The sequence below is a fragment of the Apteryx rowi genome, unplaced genomic scaffold (genome assembly GCF_003343035.1).
Source record: "Apteryx rowi isolate R43461 unplaced genomic scaffold, aptRow1 scaffold_601, whole genome shotgun sequence".
In the NCBI taxonomy this organism is placed as follows: domain Eukaryota; kingdom Metazoa; phylum Chordata; class Aves; order Apterygiformes; family Apterygidae; genus Apteryx; species Apteryx rowi.
This window is the reverse complement of record NW_020450874.1, coordinates 352,391-369,974: the sequence shown is the minus strand read 5'-3', so window position 1 is coordinate 369,974 and position 17,584 is coordinate 352,391. Positions and strand designations below refer to the sequence as shown.

Below are 17,584 nucleotides of genomic sequence, written 5' to 3'. Positions count from 1 at the left end.
CAAACTGGCAGGTTCAACATGAAAGAAAATTTTGAGTTCATCACCAAATGCACTAGGGATCTGTAAAGGAGCCTGGATGCAAAGACATTGCATAATATGTGCAAATTAATCTCTTCTCCCCTCGTTGACTGCTGAAATGCTGAAATGCCATTATATATTAGCTAAAAAAAGGCTGAGCAGATAGCGACTGGTGTCTTTCAAAGTACTGTCTATCCGAACTTCTGTCTGGACAAAAGAGACCCTAGCCTCCATTAATCTTCTTTATTATATTTTATGGGTAGTACACTCTTTTAATCTCTTGCATAGATTTCACTTTCTGCATTGAACCCATATTGCAAATACCAACTTTGCTGTCAGATATATGCATGATTAGTTTCTAAGTTTATAGATTCTTAGTGTCAGGATACATTTTCTCGGTATCTGATGAGAGACCTGCCAGTGTGCTCCAGAGAAATTTTCTGATGATATTTGTCTGCTTTTTTTTTCTTTCTTTTTTTAAAGAAAATCCAGAGACATGCTACTTGCAATACATCCCCTTAAGGAACAACATGCTGCTAAAATGCTTTGACTGGAAACTTGATAAGGTGGGAGATGGGTGGTACCACAAGTTCTTTTCAGTGAAAGTTGGACCAACTCTAGCAGGGTGCTACATCCTGATGGCCAGTCCTACATAGGCTTAGCTACTTCATAAGAGAGCCTCCAAAGGCAGCTCGTTGCCTGCAGAGTCCCAGTGAATCTCCTGTGAATGACGACTCACTCCAGATCTACAGACTGACAGATCTATTTGTAGACCACAATCTCTAAAACATCTTTTCAAAGCTGAGAGTCATCTATCAGCCTTTTTGCTGCCTTTCTTCAATCATACAATTGGCTAGGGTTTTTCCTGAGTGCAAAAATGTAGAATAAAGGTAAGACCACATGGCTGGTTGTATAAAAAGAAAACAACGCAGGACTAACATGTACTCTGACCAAAGTTTCAGAGGAGCAGAAAACTTTTTTTTACTTCATTTTCTTTTGGAAACTCCATTTCACAGTGAGGCCCAGACTGGGCAAGGAAACAGGGGAGTACAGAGAGTTGAAATAAGAAACAGATGTTGGGAAAAAGTGTTGAAACAATACTCGGTGTCCCTTCAGCTATTTGTTTCAGCATTCTGAATACTGAAAGAATGCCATGAGTATAACTAATAACAAAGCATATATCAGGATGGTGATGGAAATTAAACAACACATCAGCTTTTTAAAGTAACCTTATAGAATAAAAAGTATTGGAAACAATTTTACATATTTAATTATTTATAATGCAATTATTTATAATTTCCATAATTAAATTTGAAACTAACATATTAAAGGCTTGGTAATACAATTTTGCAAGTTATTATATAGCAAATTATTTTGAAACTAAATTCACGGGAAAAACCATAACTGAAACAAAAGTTAACAATGGAAGTGGTGGGACAATACAATTAGAGCAGTGCAGCTTCACTAGCAGAAGCTTCTCTGGCTACCCAAGTTTTGGTAATTATAAAGTAAACCAAAACGCCACAGTATTAAATCACCAACAACCATGAAGACTTTTTGAACAGTCTTATTTTATTTCAAAAGCTGCAATGTAGATAGACTCAATAAGGGATTTTCATGCACCATTTGTATTTCTACAGGTCAGCTAACTTCTTGATTGCCTTTTTCAGTTAGATGAACACAGTGACCTCTCCAGTGGGCATTTCAGAGCATTGTATTGCAAGATAGTTCTTCTATTACAGTTATGTCCTCCTGACATAAGATACATGAGCTTGGGAAAAGAGTATGTCCCATGGAAAACATGTTCCCTCATTTTCCTCCCTTTCAAGCAGTCTATGCCATATTATGTTGTATCCAAGCAATTGCAGGTGGTGATTGGTTAGACTGTCTAACGGGTTTTGAGGAGCACTTTGTCCAGTTTTATGTTTTCTGAAGGGCATGCCACCTCAGTTCCATTACTGCTTGCTATCATACTTTTTAAAGAAGTCACCAGAAACAACTGCAGAAGCATATTTATTATATCAGTTCACCTCTGTATTTGCTTATATATGTAACCACTTCACAGATTTTGTATCTTGAATTTTGCCACCTTTTCTGTAGTAGCAAAGAGGACTTTTTTAGAAGAGTTCAAACATTTGAGAAATTCTGAAACACTGCTAACCAACTTCAGCTGCTGTGATTTGATGTTGCAATTTTGCTTTCAGCTACTGCCCATCTTATTCTTAGCCATAAACCATATCGGCAACAACCATGTGTAATGACCGCTCTCCTATAGAAGGCTGCTGCAATAATCATCCCTGTATCAAGCAATTTGGGTTGATTCAACAGTAATATCATTGTTACTATAATTCTGTTCCTCACATTTCTTGTTCTGCTGAAAACTAGTAACTGCTGTTCTTTACATCTAAACCTGAATAACAGTGGCTGAAAGGAATGTCATGTTCTGTAGATAAAGAGGTCAATTTTACATATTTCAGGAAATCCCAAAGTTCTAACTGTGATACATTTTTACTTATAAAACAGATGAATAGTAAAGTAATTTTTAGACAAACATTTATTAAAAAAAAAAGTTTTATAATCTCAACAAAGCACAAGACTTAAGGATGTATGCACAGAACTGATTGCTAGCAGTATTCAAAGCTATAAGGCCTTGATATAAGAAAGTCTAGTCATAATAACTGTGAATTGCATCCTTAAAGTCAAGATCAGATCTAGGCATTACATTTTATATTGGGTGTTTTTCTAAATTAAACAGGGCTTACATTTTGGAAGAACAGATGTTAAACTTGTCATACCAGAGAACATTAACAGGTTAATTTTCAAAACGAAGTGAAAATACTCCTGAGTACTTTCTCACAATTTCAAATAACAACAAAGATCCTGTAATTTGATTCAGCTTTCAAACAATTATTAAYAGATTTTTAAATAATCAGATATTTTCCAGGTCTTAGATATTTAACATGGTTAAAGGAAAAAGAAATTCCAGGGAAATAAAATCAGCCAATYATACGCAAGTGTTAGAATTTTGTTATCTTCAAAGAAGAACTCTTGTGACCTGAGCATCTTTGCATCTCTCCCTGTCAAAATTCCCCTTGAAGATTTAAAGAGAAATAATTCTCTTCAACAGCACGAACTTTCAGAAATATAGTGAGAGCTTTTAGAAAGCTGTCCCTCCTAGCAATGCTGAAAATTCTTAATTTTCCTTCTTATAAACAAAGAATAAATGGATTTCAGTATTGAACACATCAAAAACTGGGACGCACATGCTTATAAGACCCCTAAAAGTCCCCTTAAATCAGCAACTACTTCCTTCCCAGTTGTGCTTCCAGGTTTTGGTAGTAGAAGACAAGATATTTCTTTGTTACTGGGCAAAAACTAGGGTAAAATCTGTAAGACCAGTTGTAATATGTGATTAGATTTGACTGCTGAGTGATGTCTGAAGGGATTGCTCAGTGATATTAAAAGCTGGAGAATTTCTCCACTCATATCCACCTTAATTGGTAGTTGCATAGCATAAAGTTGCAATGATCAGCTTTAAATTTTTACTCCTTCTTGTAAAAAATAGTATTTTTTTTCAAAGAGAAAGAACATATATAATGCTTTCATACATGTAGCGTACTCCTGGGAGCCTGTATCACATGACTGACTATTTTCACCAGTTACTATTGCTATCATGTAGGTTCACCACATACCAGAGACATGGTCTAAAACCTACTCACCATACTCAACAAGCCTTTTTATGGATTTGTATTCATAAAGCAAACAAAATTTGGCAAGTATTTAAAATTATTTTAAACTATTTTCTTTCTGCTGAGTAAGCAGAAAATCTATTTGATCAACATAATACATCACCATAAAAATGCATTTCAATATGCACTGTAATGAATATCGGCATTTCTGAACCTCCTACTGGTGACAGCCAACAACAAACACTACAGGATATCTGCATTTTGATACATTATACTAATCGCAAATCTGATTTCTGAGTATCACTGTAAAGTAATTTTTTATAAGATTCTTGAGGTTTTTAAGTGTTCAAAACATCAGGGTAATAATGACTTCTGTTGCCTGTATCAGTCTTCAATTTACCAAACATTTAAAATGAGTTTAACATTTCTTGACATTGAACAGACCCCCATAAAGGTAAAAGAGGTTCAGTTCCATCTACTCTAAATGATATGCTGCGGGACTGGGCAAATTTTAATAAATTATTTGCTGAAAAATCAAGCCATACTTAAAACTCAAAATTATCAATAAATTCAGGCTAAATTTATTGAGTGCACTAAGATGGACAAAAATGGAGGACTAGAAACTAGGATTCAGAAACCAAGGGGAAAGAGATTGTGATGATCCTTTCCTCAAGGTCCAATGGTTGGACCTATTTTTATTTCATCCTCCACCACAGGTACCAGAGCAACAATTTCTCATGACAGTATCCTAAAGAATATGTTAAGGTATATTCCAAGGTGGATCTTTTTCTTTTTGCAGCTGCTCCATGAAAATACTTATTGGGCTGGAGAGAAAGAGTGAGAGACTCTATTATTCTCTGTTTAAGGAATACAACACAGAGAATAGCAGAACCTTGACTCTAGCCCATTCTCTAATAAATAGTAAACTGACATAACTTCAGAAGACAGATATGGGATCAATTCATAGAATAGCTTAGAAGCTCATATACAACATGTATGAGGACAAAACAGTAAAAAATGCAGTCCTTAATGCATGACTGAAACTAAAATAAAGCTGCTATAAGAGAGTTGAAAAATATTCAAATTACTGGAATATTAATATTATTAATATTAATTAGGGAGGTGAGGAATTCTCTTCTTCCATATCAAGAATGTAAACACTTTTTCTAATGTCCAGGATGCAGAGGGAAATCTGCCAAAAACATCTAAACTGTGACAAAACAGAAAATGATAATTTATCACTCAGCAGAGATAATGTCAAAAGAGTAATCTACTACAAATCACCCAAATCAGGGACCTCAGGTGGACTAGGTTTTTCATGAGCCAATAATAGAATCATCTATAACATCATACTTGGCAGCAACAGATTTCTAACTATTCAGACATTCATTGGGAAAACAATATGACAAGACAGAGACTGCACAGCAACTCCTTTGAAAATAATGATAATACTTTAATTATAACTTTTCAATAATTTGTTAGTCAATTACACAATAAAAGGTGTAGAAAGCAAAAATTTGCTTTTCCAAAGGCTATTCTTCTATAATACAATAGAAATAACTTGGTTTAAATGGGAAGGGGAAAATTGGCCACTATTTTAAATTAAAAATCAGGTCATTTTGAACTTTTTTCTTCCTTCAAGTTTCCAGGTTTGCCACCAGATCACAGAAATCTATTATTCACACAGCCTTTTTCAAGAACCTTCTCATTCCTTTTGCTATACTTACATAGATGCAATGGAGGCTCAGATATTATTTTAATGATTGTATAATCATTCAAAAAGCAGTTTGGAAATTGGCTTCTGGTTCATTTCACTGTTTTCTAATATTAGTGATATCATAAACAAACTCATCCCTAAAACAAATAACTCCTAGAGAAAGTGGAAAAATCCCCATTATTCAGATCATTAAAACCAGACTTTAAAAAAAAAACAACATATACACACACACACACACACCTTTCATGTGTTTAGGGTAATATTAACATTCTAGTTACAGAAGAACTGAAATTAACTTGTATAAAAAAGGTATGGCTAAACGGATGAGTCACTCACATGAGCTCAAGCCAAATTCTTTATATGTAAAGTCTACACACAGGGGTGCTTATGCACTGCAGATTTTAGATATACCAATTTCAGCCTAGATTTGACAGTCCTCAGGTGAGCTATGCTCAGCAATGAGCTTTTGCCAGTTTTGCACTTCTAACAGCCCTGCAGTTGGCTTACTTGACCCTCACATAAATTAAAACATCCTGATAGCCTGCTGCCAGTAACTGCAGAGAACAATTCAGTGGCTACGGATTATCCTGACCATGTTTCCTTTTCTCCAGGACCTTCTACGTCAAAATGAGGAGTTGGATTGGAATTCATTAGCATTCTTTACCCCTCCAGAAGTTATGCAGAGAAGTCATACAGAGGCTGAGCTATCAAATTTTCATCTACTTTCCAAAACTACTGGACTGCACAGCAGTCATGCAGAGTCAAGCCTCTGACCTATAAACAAACTAATGAGGAACCAGAGGAAGAAGTGACATGACATTCCTTTGGAAAACAGTGTTTTTGCATAGATGAAACTTTGTAAATACAGTATATAGGCCACGAAACTCAAAAACATGGACCGAATTTATTTCCTTGGCTTAGTCACAGATTTGGGCAAGAACACTGAGCAAACCACATAGGGCCTTAACACGTTCAATTCTTAAACCCTGAGCAGTCTGAAAAGATCATCTTAACGTATCTGTTAAGGCTGTCCTTCTTACTAAAATTACCCCAGAAGTGGGTATGCATCATTGGGTAGCAAGACATCAGAGGATGCAAAAACATTTATGAGGTTTTTTCATTCATATATTCATTTGAAAATTGCTCTAGATATATACTTCTTTCTGACTGGAGCAAACTGAATATACATGTTCATTTTCCAGTCATGATTGGCATGAATGGAAGAATTATAACCACATATTGATCAAGATACAGGCGGTAGGGATTGTACCTTCACTGGCAGAGAACCAGACAAAATCACTATGTGCATGCATTCCTTTATAAACTTTATATAACTGTTTTTCATTCAGAGCTTGTCAGCTATACATTCTGTCATCACAACTGCAGTCCATTTATGGCTATTCACTTATGGTGATTATTTTCAGGAGAACTCACATGCATGTTTACTTACTGTATCAAGCCAATCATTTGTTTCCAACATTAATAAAAAACAAGATGCCAGAGGCTGCAATTAGCCCCAAAATATTGTGACTGAACAATTGCCTGCCACTGCTGTCAAAGCTTTGGGGAGATTTCAAGTTTAAATGAAGTGCAATAGAAGCACCAGAAGAGGCCAAATAATTCACTTAGCTCCTTTCCTATTTTATCTGCTTCAAAAGAAAGAAATCTGTGCAGAGCTACATCTGCACTACCTCAGCTGCGCAGATGCTGCTGCATCTACCTTATGAAGGCCTTGTGAAGTAATGCCTGCAAGATTTTCTCAGTAGTACACAAGACTTTTCTGCTTATTCTCTCATGTAGTATTAAAATAAAGCCACAGGTCCCTGGCATGCACATCAGTGCATATCAAAATAAAGAGAAAAAGCAAATAAGAAATGCTAGAATATTCTTCCTACAATTACTATAAATGAATATACAGGCATCAAAAAATTGCTGGAGTGCAAATGAAAACTTAATGTATTTGCAAGACAAAATGAAAAAAACAGACTTGCATCAATGGCAGGCTTATATATTACATAAATGAAAGCTAGACAAAGTTAGAGCCAAGACCAGATGGATATCATTTAGGAGATTTGAAGAAAGACAAGAAAAATCAGGAAACCGCTGACAATCACCAGATGGAGCCTTTACCCAGTCTACTCTTCAATGGATTGAAAAGTCAGGCCTAATTTGGAGAATATGAAGCAAATTGTGGCAGGTGCCCAATATACAGTAATGCAGTCCATGAGTCTTGTAAGTCCTAGCATATTCATCTAGTCACCTGGTACAGACATGAGAGTTCACCCTCATAGGAAATTACATGACAGAAAAATAAAAACCAGAAGCAGGAATGAATCCTCTGCTGTCCAAATTGTTCATCTCTGTTGACTACTTTTTCTTTACCATTCTAGCTGAAAGCCAAAAATACTAGATTCTACCACAGATGTTCCCCTAAAATGTTACATTAAGTTGCTCAAAAAAACAGAGAAATGAGACTTGCATCATAAACACTGATCAGTTAGGAACTGCATATACCCTCCTTTCCATTACTTACCTACTATCTAAAAATTGAAAAATAAACACCAAAAACTTACTGACACCCTAGGATTTGTTATTATTATCAGATTAACAAGTCAGAAACCTCAGTCTGTGTGCCTGCCTGCCTGAACTTTTCTTACTTATTTAGTTTCTCCTATCCCAAGATAGAAGTATTTAAGACTTTTTACTGACTGTGGTAACTAGCCTTCCCCCAGGACAAGGTATCTTGAATTAGCAGAATGTCCCTTCCTTTTGTCTAAAAATTCTAAAATTTGAATTTATCTTGATGACCCTTCCTATTCCACTTATACAATCAATCACTAAAATGGATAATCTTACATTCATATATGGGTTCTAGAGGTACTGTAGAGTAAACATTAGAAAATGAAGAATGAAGTAATATTTACCCAATTATTTCTTCTTTTCAAAAATGATTTTTTACTGTGAATTTTTTGCAAGTGGGTAAACCATTACATATGAAAATTCATAACTGACTGGAAAAATCTATGAAACAGAACCAAGAATGCCCAGTTACTGTTTTCTAAGAGAAAGCAGTAGGGAAAACCTGAGCAACCTTGCAAACTCTGGGAAATACCTAGAGACTAGAGCCCCAAACTGAGAAAGCAATAACTACTGCCTTCCGCAGGGGTTGCTCAGCTGTATTCAAAATCCATGCACCATTGCTCATGAATCCCATTCCCGTTCTCTCTCTGTGACAGTGAAAAAACAAGCTTTTTATTTTTTTTCTAATTAGAAATTTCTGAAAGATCATTTTTAAGAAAGCTCTGTAATCTTTGGTTCTTCCGGTAACACTGAAGGTGAGTTAAAATTTGAGTGAGTTTGTTTGTTAACATGCAATTTTGCTAGATTTTCCAGAACAGCCAGGCCCCAAAGAAATGTATAATTAAAAGATCTAATTATCTCACACACTAGAAGTAATCAGTTGAACAGATAAAGAAATATGAATTGTTTCTTGCTGGAATTTTCATATATAAATTCCTACAAAGATTTTGTTTCTCAGTGAAAACAAGACAAAACTGAAACTTAAAATAAAGTCAGTAACATAAATTTGCTGTAGGCTGAAAAATAAGGAGTATCTGTGTCTATAGCATAAATATCATGGCGTGAATCCTTTATAAGCACTTTGGGCTATAAACACTTCTCTTCAAATTGAATATACACAAACTACCGTGTAAGCGCTGATGTTTCTTTGAAACACTGCTGTAATACAGAAAAAAAAAAAAAGAGATGTATTTGAAGTTAAAAATAATATATTCTAAGTCTTTAGAATTCAGAAAATTATGTCCAGTTTTTACTGGTTTCACAACACACATTTAGCAATTAGTTGGCATTGGAAAGCCATCAGATTTTTTCCATCATTTTGTGGCTTGGAAACTGTGCAAGTTTAATCTTTGCCAAGGGATCACGTGTTACATAAACTTATGGTATATCACATAATGTGCACTTTAAAAAAGATGCAGAGTGCTTTTAAATTAAACCCTTTTGCTGATTGTGCAGAAGATACAACCTTGTAAAATAAGAAGACATTAATTTTTCATCTGTATTTTTCAACTCCATTTATAAAAGATCCAAAACACAGTTCTGCTAACATTGCTGAAGTTACAGATTCATCAGTCAGAATTTCCACTACAGACTCTCACTCTCAAAGCTACAACACAAAATTGTTTTTGAAGATGAACATTAGCTTCAAATTGCATTTTTAGATTTAATTGTAAATTATTTTTAAGCCAGTACCTTGTAAAATATTTTTTAAACATAAAGTGTCCTAGTTTTTGTTTTCCTGTAAGTTGTATAAAACAAAAAAGTTTGTTTTATAACTCACATTTTGCAGAGAGGTTATCCAAAATGTAGTTTTAATCTTTTATTCTTTTTAATTAAAAAATGATGCATTCATCTTTGAAAATTGGTTACTACAAATGAGAGAGTACACTTTGGTACACAAAAGAGTAGAGTAGAGAATACTCAAAATGGGAGAGTACACACATTTTAGCATTATATGGATTTCATATAGGATATTCTTCCCATATATATCCCAGTATAAGGGATTTTCTTTCCCTATTTAAAGCAGAGCTTGCTGCTCTCAAGTTGCTACAAGCCATCTGTTATATAATGCCTATTTTTAAATTGTCCGGATATGTATTTTTCTGTTCAGGGCTATAACAGATGGCCAGGGGAATGCACATAAAAACAGCTTATGAAATACGTGTAATGAGAATTTAAAACACAGTGTGCACCTAATACTGCCACTTTTACTCATGCTCTTAGTTACCCAAACATTTTAAAATCCAACCTCAGTTCTGTAAATGGTTATGGTCACTGCATAACATATGCTCCAGCACCTGTTTCTTTCAAGCCAGAAGGTCAGTAACAGAAAAAGTTATCATTCTAAGAAACTATTGTGAATAATTAGTTTAGGAAGACATGTTGTATTCTAGACCTTAGCTGACACTTTGCTGATTTTCTTTAAAAACATAACTGTATTTTTTTCCTACCACAAATTCAGTTTAAATGGAGAACAGCATATGATGAAACAATCCCTTTAACAAGCTTAAGCTAAGACACTACAATCTTTTGAACATTCCGGTAAAACCAGTTGTTAATTAGTAGACTGAAAGAAATTCAGGGAACTTATGCCTTTAGAAATTCTTTCTTCTGTGTCTGTTATCTTTCTTGATATATCAAAACTATGATAAGTATCAACTCTAAAATGGGATTCTCATTAATTATCACTTAATAACATTGTGCAGATATGCAATTCCAAAGCAGCACGGTCATTATGAAATAGATGATCATTTGCATTACCAAACTAAGGCTTCACTTACAAAGCATGCAGACTCCAGTAAAGAACTTTAAGTCAGCTCCCGGTCTTTGGAGTTTGGACTTGGCTCCTCCTAAGGATGAATCGTGGCTGAATTCTGCTTAGTTGGAGAGAGAGAGAGGGAGAGAGAGAGGGAGAGAGAGAGGGAGAGAGAGAGGGAGAGAGAGAGGGAGAGAGAGAGGGAGAGATTCATTAGTTAGATGTCCCTTGGAATAGACTTATGCAGATCCCAATCCCACGACTGCTTCTGTACATTAATTTGATGAAGGATGAGAGTGTTGCAAGTACTGATTTTTAATACTACTAGGACCACTCAAGAATCACTTTCCTGTGATATCTGATGTAAACTACATCTGTTTATTTCAGACTTAAGCAGACACTCAATACCAATTACACTCTTCACATTTCTGAGATTTTCTTCCCACCTACAATAACTAGATACCTATGTAAAGGTTCATCCCACCAAACTAAGCTTTTAATTGAGGCATTTAAGTTAAGAATCTACTCATACTAGACTCCTTTTATTCTCAACAGAGAAATCTTGGCTGAGTTTAACTACTATCTTAGTGGGGACAACTAATGCTGATTTGACTTCTAACTAAGCATCTTGTTTTAATCCCTGGTATTAGACGGGATGAACTTTGGCCTTCAGCCCTTTTTACATAGAAAATTTATGTTTACAAAATTTAAATCGTGCAATAAAATAACTTCTGAATTGTCGTAGTGCAATTAAATTATGATGCTTTATTTTTTATTTTCTTATAAGTAATTAACATCATTCCTCACATGTTAAATTCGCTTCTGTTTTGGCAAAGAAGTTTCTCGTCTACTCACCTCTTCAGACCTCTCTATTTGCCCTCATGACCCCAAGCTTACTTCCAGTTTCATCCCATTGTCTGTCCATTTGCTTGCCCACTCACTCTCTTCAGGTCTTTTTCTTTATGGTACAAACATTCTGTAGACAGCCACATTAATCCCACCAGTCACTCCAGCTACTGACCCATAATCCCATTTCCCTCCATCTCAAAGCTTTTTGAGTGCACCATCTCCCACTTCCACACAGAATTCATTTCCAGTGACTCCAGATTAGGACTCCTCCTATCTAGCTTTCATCCAAGGTGCCATATATATTACACTACTCTGTTGCATCTTTTACTCCTAATTGCAACAATCTCTCTCTGAGCAAAGCCAGACACATTTCTCCACTCTCATCTTTCCCAGCTGGTCAATTTTGTGTGTGCTGTGACAAATCACCACACTCTTTAATCTTGATACTGAATTCTCATGTAGCTTCTGCTCATCTCTTTAAATGCTTCTGCAGCTTACTTTTCAAATGATCCTCCTACAAGGGATTGGAGAGAACTCTGTCCTTTCTCCTTTTCTCCACCTGAAGCTTACCTTTGAGAAACCTTTTCTGCAATCACAAATTCAACAGTCATCTCTGGGCTGAAAACTTACAGATGCAGCTTTCTATTCCAAATTTGTCCCCCAGTCAAACTCAGTGTCAGCCTGTCTTTCTGCTATCTTGCCAGCTCTAATCATCAACTAGGCTACCATTCCTAATTTTACCCTCCAGCCATTTCTCCCACATTCTTCCTGAGTGATAAAAGCAGCACAATCCTTTTGATAGACATACACTGGACATCACCTTTGACTTCACCCTCTCTCTGTATAGTCAGAGAACTTTGTTGGCTAAATCTTTATGATTTTATCTCTAACATATCATCTTTCACATCCATTCACGGAGCTAATACTCTCAGCCAGGTTTCTGTTACAACTTTTGTATTACAGTTAACTGCCACATCCTTGTTCCTGGCCTCGAAAAATACAGTTTTACCCCTTGGCACTGTACACTAAGATCACTATCTTAGACAGTAATCCACACCCTGCTACCCTTCTCTTTGCAGCCTTCCTCATGTGTTAAATACAAGCTTCTTATCTTCACTTTAAAGATCCTAACATTCTTTCCCAGTCATTACTGGTGTCTACAGAAAGCTGTGAGAATACAGTTATTATGGTAAGGTGAGTGAGTAGTGGCAAACATGAGGTCTGTCTCTCAGTATTGCTCATTAATTCATGCAAATAATACAGCCATGAAGACCACATTCACATGGCTTCTGGTCAGCTCAGAGCAAAACAAGCAACATTATTTGAAATGGGAGAAGGCACACTCATGTCTGTTTGCAATATATTATGTAGAGGTATACTTCATACAGTTAGGCAGCCACAGTGCTCTGATCACTGCTCCTTATGCTCACCAGTAATGTTTCCATGGGCTGCTCTAAGCTTCTCAGAAACATGGGGGATATCTGTCTCTTGGAGAATGAGGAGCTTAGACTAAGCTGTTCTTGCCTGAGAAAGGTACCAGGTCAGCAGAAGCAACAGAGCTAGCATGGAGAAGCAGGGGGAGACCCATCAGGTTGCTTCTTCTGTCATTACCAACAGAGGATAGCAAACGGGACAGCGATTGCTGCTGCTGAAAGGAGACCCCTTGCCCATGTGAGTAAATATTAAATGATACACCCCAAGTCCTCTGCTGGCAGAAGCACCAGGACTCTGGCATATGCAAAAAAAGCATTGTAGTTACAGAGGTTTTAGTACTCCTAGTGTTAGTTCTCTCTGGACAATTGCCTTATTTGCCAACACCCGGAGYATCTCTGACTGTTTCACTGTTAACTTGGGGTATTCTGTTTCTTGTCCCCTGTTTCATCTTTGAATTTTAGATTTTTTGATGTAAGAAGCACCTTTTTGTTCTGTGTTTCTACCACACTTAGTATTGTCAGATCCCGCTGCATGACTTGGCATTCTAGTCCCACTGAAGTAATTAACGTCAGGTTTATTTTTTAAATGAGATTGCATTCATGTATCTAGCAAAGAAGTTAGTACTGCAATTGGAACATATTCTGGCATAAGGAAAAGGCTCTACTGTGCTAGCTCAGCATTATTAACAAGAATGCAAGGTAGTATGAAAACAGGGACAAAGCTATATTAAAACAGAATTAAATTAGGAAACACAAAAAAGGAAATTAGCAATTATGAAACACAATAATCCTTTGCACAAAAATGATGATTACATGCTCCTTCTTCTCTGTCAGTGCCTTTAACAGTTGCCAAAAAAACTTCTATACTTTAAAGAATCTCAATTTCTTAGGAGTATTTGAAAGAGCATATTTAATATTTCCAAATATGCTTTTTACTGCCTTAGAAATGCTGACACCTGCCTCTCAGGAAGAAGCTTTACTCTGTGCTTTGGCTGTTACTGTCACTTTTTTGGAATACCTTTACATAAAAATTTCAGTTGGATGTATTGACAGAACAAACTGCTGCAAAATTTTCTATACCAGACAATATTACTCCTTTCTTGGAGTCTTTCTAGCTTTTTCCATATTTAATATTTTAATTTTAAACTTTTACAAAGTCTTGGCCTGACAGATCAAAAATAACAGTAAATTCAACATGTAAAAAATGCTTTCAAGTTTGTTATATTCTGTTCTCAGCACACAGGATTTAGTATGTCATAAATATAATTATGAGCCCAGTTATAGCTGGATCTTATTCTAGTCCAGCTAACATGCTGCAAAATCCCAGGGTCACTATTTCCAGTTAACTGTGTGTTGTATTATGTAATTGGTATAATATGGCTAACTTAATGAAGTCAATTGACACCAAAAATCCACTGAACTCTTTAGAAAGACAGTAGTTAAAAAATGCAACTGACTGTTTTTAACACATTAACAAGCCATATAACAAATACATAGTGAAGTTGGTTAATAATTTAATAATAGTATTGAAATGTGAATTCCCATTTATGTAAGAAAAAGATTGAAAAATATATTTAAAAAATGTCCTTGGTATTCAATGAAAAGTTTTTGCTAAATGAGTTCTCTTGACTTTTTTAGGACAGAATACAAAAATAGGTGTTGGCACTTCTTATTGCAGACTTATTTTTCTTACTACCTTCTTCCTAAAAATTTTTGTTTCATCACGCTCAGATCTGTCAACTATTGAGTGTTTATCAGCTAATACCCTTGTTATGTATACACTATTAAATGCTCTTCAGTAAAATTATTTTTCATTTCACTGTATTTCCACCCAAAGTGTTCACATCCATTCATTATTAAAGGAGCAGAATTAATTTTGAGACTCATTCTCACTTAGAATCCATTAAACATACAGCCACAGTACCACTGAGCTCTTAAATTCCAAAAACATTCTTGAGTATAAAGAATATCTTAGTGTAATGGAATGATGATCTTGTGGTGAACTCAGATCTGGGACGTTAAGTTTAAATGCTTAATGCTCATAGTTTTCTTCTCCAACCTATGATAAATCGCTTAATAATTTCTATATGCTACATTTCCCTTTTATAAGCAGCAGTATCACTAGCCTATCTGGCTTTATTCAGTTGCTAGTGTGATGCAGAAATAGTCTCACACTACACATATGCAGAGCGCTGAGCACAAAAGGGATCCCAATTTCAGACAGATCCTTTAAGTTCCATTATAATTTCCAATAAAAGAAAAAGGAGCAAGTCCAGAACAGATGTTTTGTTATCACTAAAAAGAAATTCCTCTGGGAAAAATCAGAATGCAAGCTGCAATACAGGAAGCTGCAAGTTGCAGCTGTGCAAAACCTTCCACTTTTGTGGTCCTCAATGTTTGGCTAACTTTATCTGCTCTTTCATTCTTTGAAACATGTTGACTTCTCAAATTTGGTTCACAAAAAATGAACAGAAATTAATTGAAACAGCTAAAATTTATTTATTGTGACTTTCAATATAAAATGCACTTAATACATATTTCATTATGTCTATACTGTGCATACAACCACAACTGTCTGTATTAATTGCAAATTTTAATCTGTATCCCAAAAATATGATTTATGTGCATGACTCCTGGGATTAAGGCCAGATGTATCTGTAAGGTGGTCTGCACAGCTGCTACCACATCACATAAGCCAGGGGAGCATGTGCTGTATTGGATAGTGCTAAGGTAAAGCAATGGAAAAGTAACCCAGTCTAACGCCCTTGTTCCTTTAATAGTTTACCACCCCTACTCCCCTAGCTTGTCCTATACCTATATGCTGCCTTACCACACACATACATTCAGTGCTTCTCAAAGCAGAGAGGACAACAGTCCAGAGAAATGTGTTCAAACACTGAGAAAGCATGCCAAAATATCTGACTGAAATACTGACGTGATAGGAAAAAAGGTCAGAAAAAAGCATCAAAGTATGGAAGTGTTATATGGGGCAATGCCTCAAAGCACCCTGACTACGACAAGCTGACAAGAAAATCTTGACTTAGACTGAATTTAAAAGTCAAAAACCAGTACGGCAAGGAGACAGTGAACCAGCTGTGAGGCATGCTGATTCTAAACTCTGGAAGGCTGCTGAAGTTTAAGAAGAGAAAAGCAAAAGCAAATGAAAAACATATTTTTGTCAGAGCCTAAGTGAATAACAAGAAAACAAACTTTTTGGAGGAAGAAGGTCCAGAAGTATGTCTTCAGGGTTCGTGTGAAACCTCCAGAGCAAATCATTTCACTGTCCAGAGGAAACAGAAAGCAAAACTGAAGTTATCATCCCGGACTCTCCTGGCTGGAGGGTCAGGGAACAATTCTAATTCATGTAAAGCCAGGCCTGCACTGGCTGGAATCAGGGAGTTGTAGCTGGCTCCTTGGCACCCTTTTGTCTTCCTCTGTGCTAAGGTATGTGAAGAAAATTTAGACTGGCATATTTAAGGAATTCATTTTGGATGAAAAATCAAGACAAAGGGAAACACCTCTTTATTTTCCTTGGCAGATCTTTCCTTATTGAATTTCTGATTCCAATTTTACATTCAGTGCCTACAAATCCAGTCTAGATATGAGATTATATTAATTTTTAAAGATATATAGATTTGGATTGTATAGAGTACACCTCGTCCAAACCTGCTTTATATGCAGTCATAATTAAATTCAGCTACTTCTGATGTGGAACGCTATACACTGCTTGCCATAGATGGTACTAAAAGGCAAAGAATATTATAAGATAGTTGGCTGACTTCAGGTAGGCACGATATAATTGCCCAAGTCAGAACTTACCCAGAACAGCAGCTGTGATAAATACCTCTTACTTCCAGTAAGTCAAAGTATTCTTACCAACCTCAGTTGCACGTTTAATCTGAAATTCAGCTCCTGTTGGAATAAAGTATCTTTACCACATTTGAAGGAATGGATTCAAAGCAATTTCTGTTGGCTCTTTACTGATCTAAATGAGACATTGATTGCTACTGAACTTGAAGGACTAGCCCGGCCTGAACCTACTTGCCTGTAAGACTCAATAAAAATTACAGTCAAAGATGATCTAGCTGCAGTTCGCTTAGAGGGGATGCCTGACCACCAGTTAGAAACCAAACATCAAAATATAACCATATCTAAATGCTAGATCCTGCAGCCTAGGTATTAGAGACAGCAGGTACCAGTTTCAATTTTGTTCTTTAACTTCAAAGCAAAAGAATTCTAGGCTCAACAGTGCCGCCCAGGGGCCAGCTAGCTGTTGGTGAACATCCAAAGAATTCTCTGATTTTATTTGTATAAACAAAAATGTTTCTAGTCGCTATATTTAAAACAGTTTCCTCAAATATTTTCAAATATGATCTCAAATATTTTGAATACTGCAACAGATAAACGGAATGTGAAACAGTAACAGAATCATTTTCTATGCATGCTAAGACATGCTTAATTTTCAGGCATGAGCCCTGCAAAAATTCCATTTGAATAAAATAGAAAAATATCTGTAATAATCTAAGACAATAACAATTCCTTT

The 17,584-nt window shown here is 35.8% G+C and overlaps 1 long non-coding RNA gene across 16 annotated transcripts in view; it reads right to left on the bottom strand.

Moving 5' to 3' along the window:
* The window catches only part of LOC112974483, a 155,475-nt gene that overhangs the window by 137,159 nt on the left and 732 nt on the right, over nucleotides 1-17,584 (bottom strand). For 13 of the 16 annotated variants that reach the window (XR_003256291.1, XR_003256298.1, XR_003256293.1 and 10 more), the window contains exons 2-3: nucleotides 16,861-16,953; nucleotides 10,785-10,877 (exon numbers count right to left, since the gene is read on the bottom strand). This is a non-coding gene — a long non-coding RNA (uncharacterized LOC112974483). Of the gene's footprint in view, nucleotides 1-1,569; nucleotides 9,163-10,784; nucleotides 10,878-16,860; nucleotides 16,954-17,584 lie in introns of those variants that run through there. The other 3 variants (XR_003256289.1, XR_003256294.1, XR_003256299.1) reach the window with 3 other exon arrangements.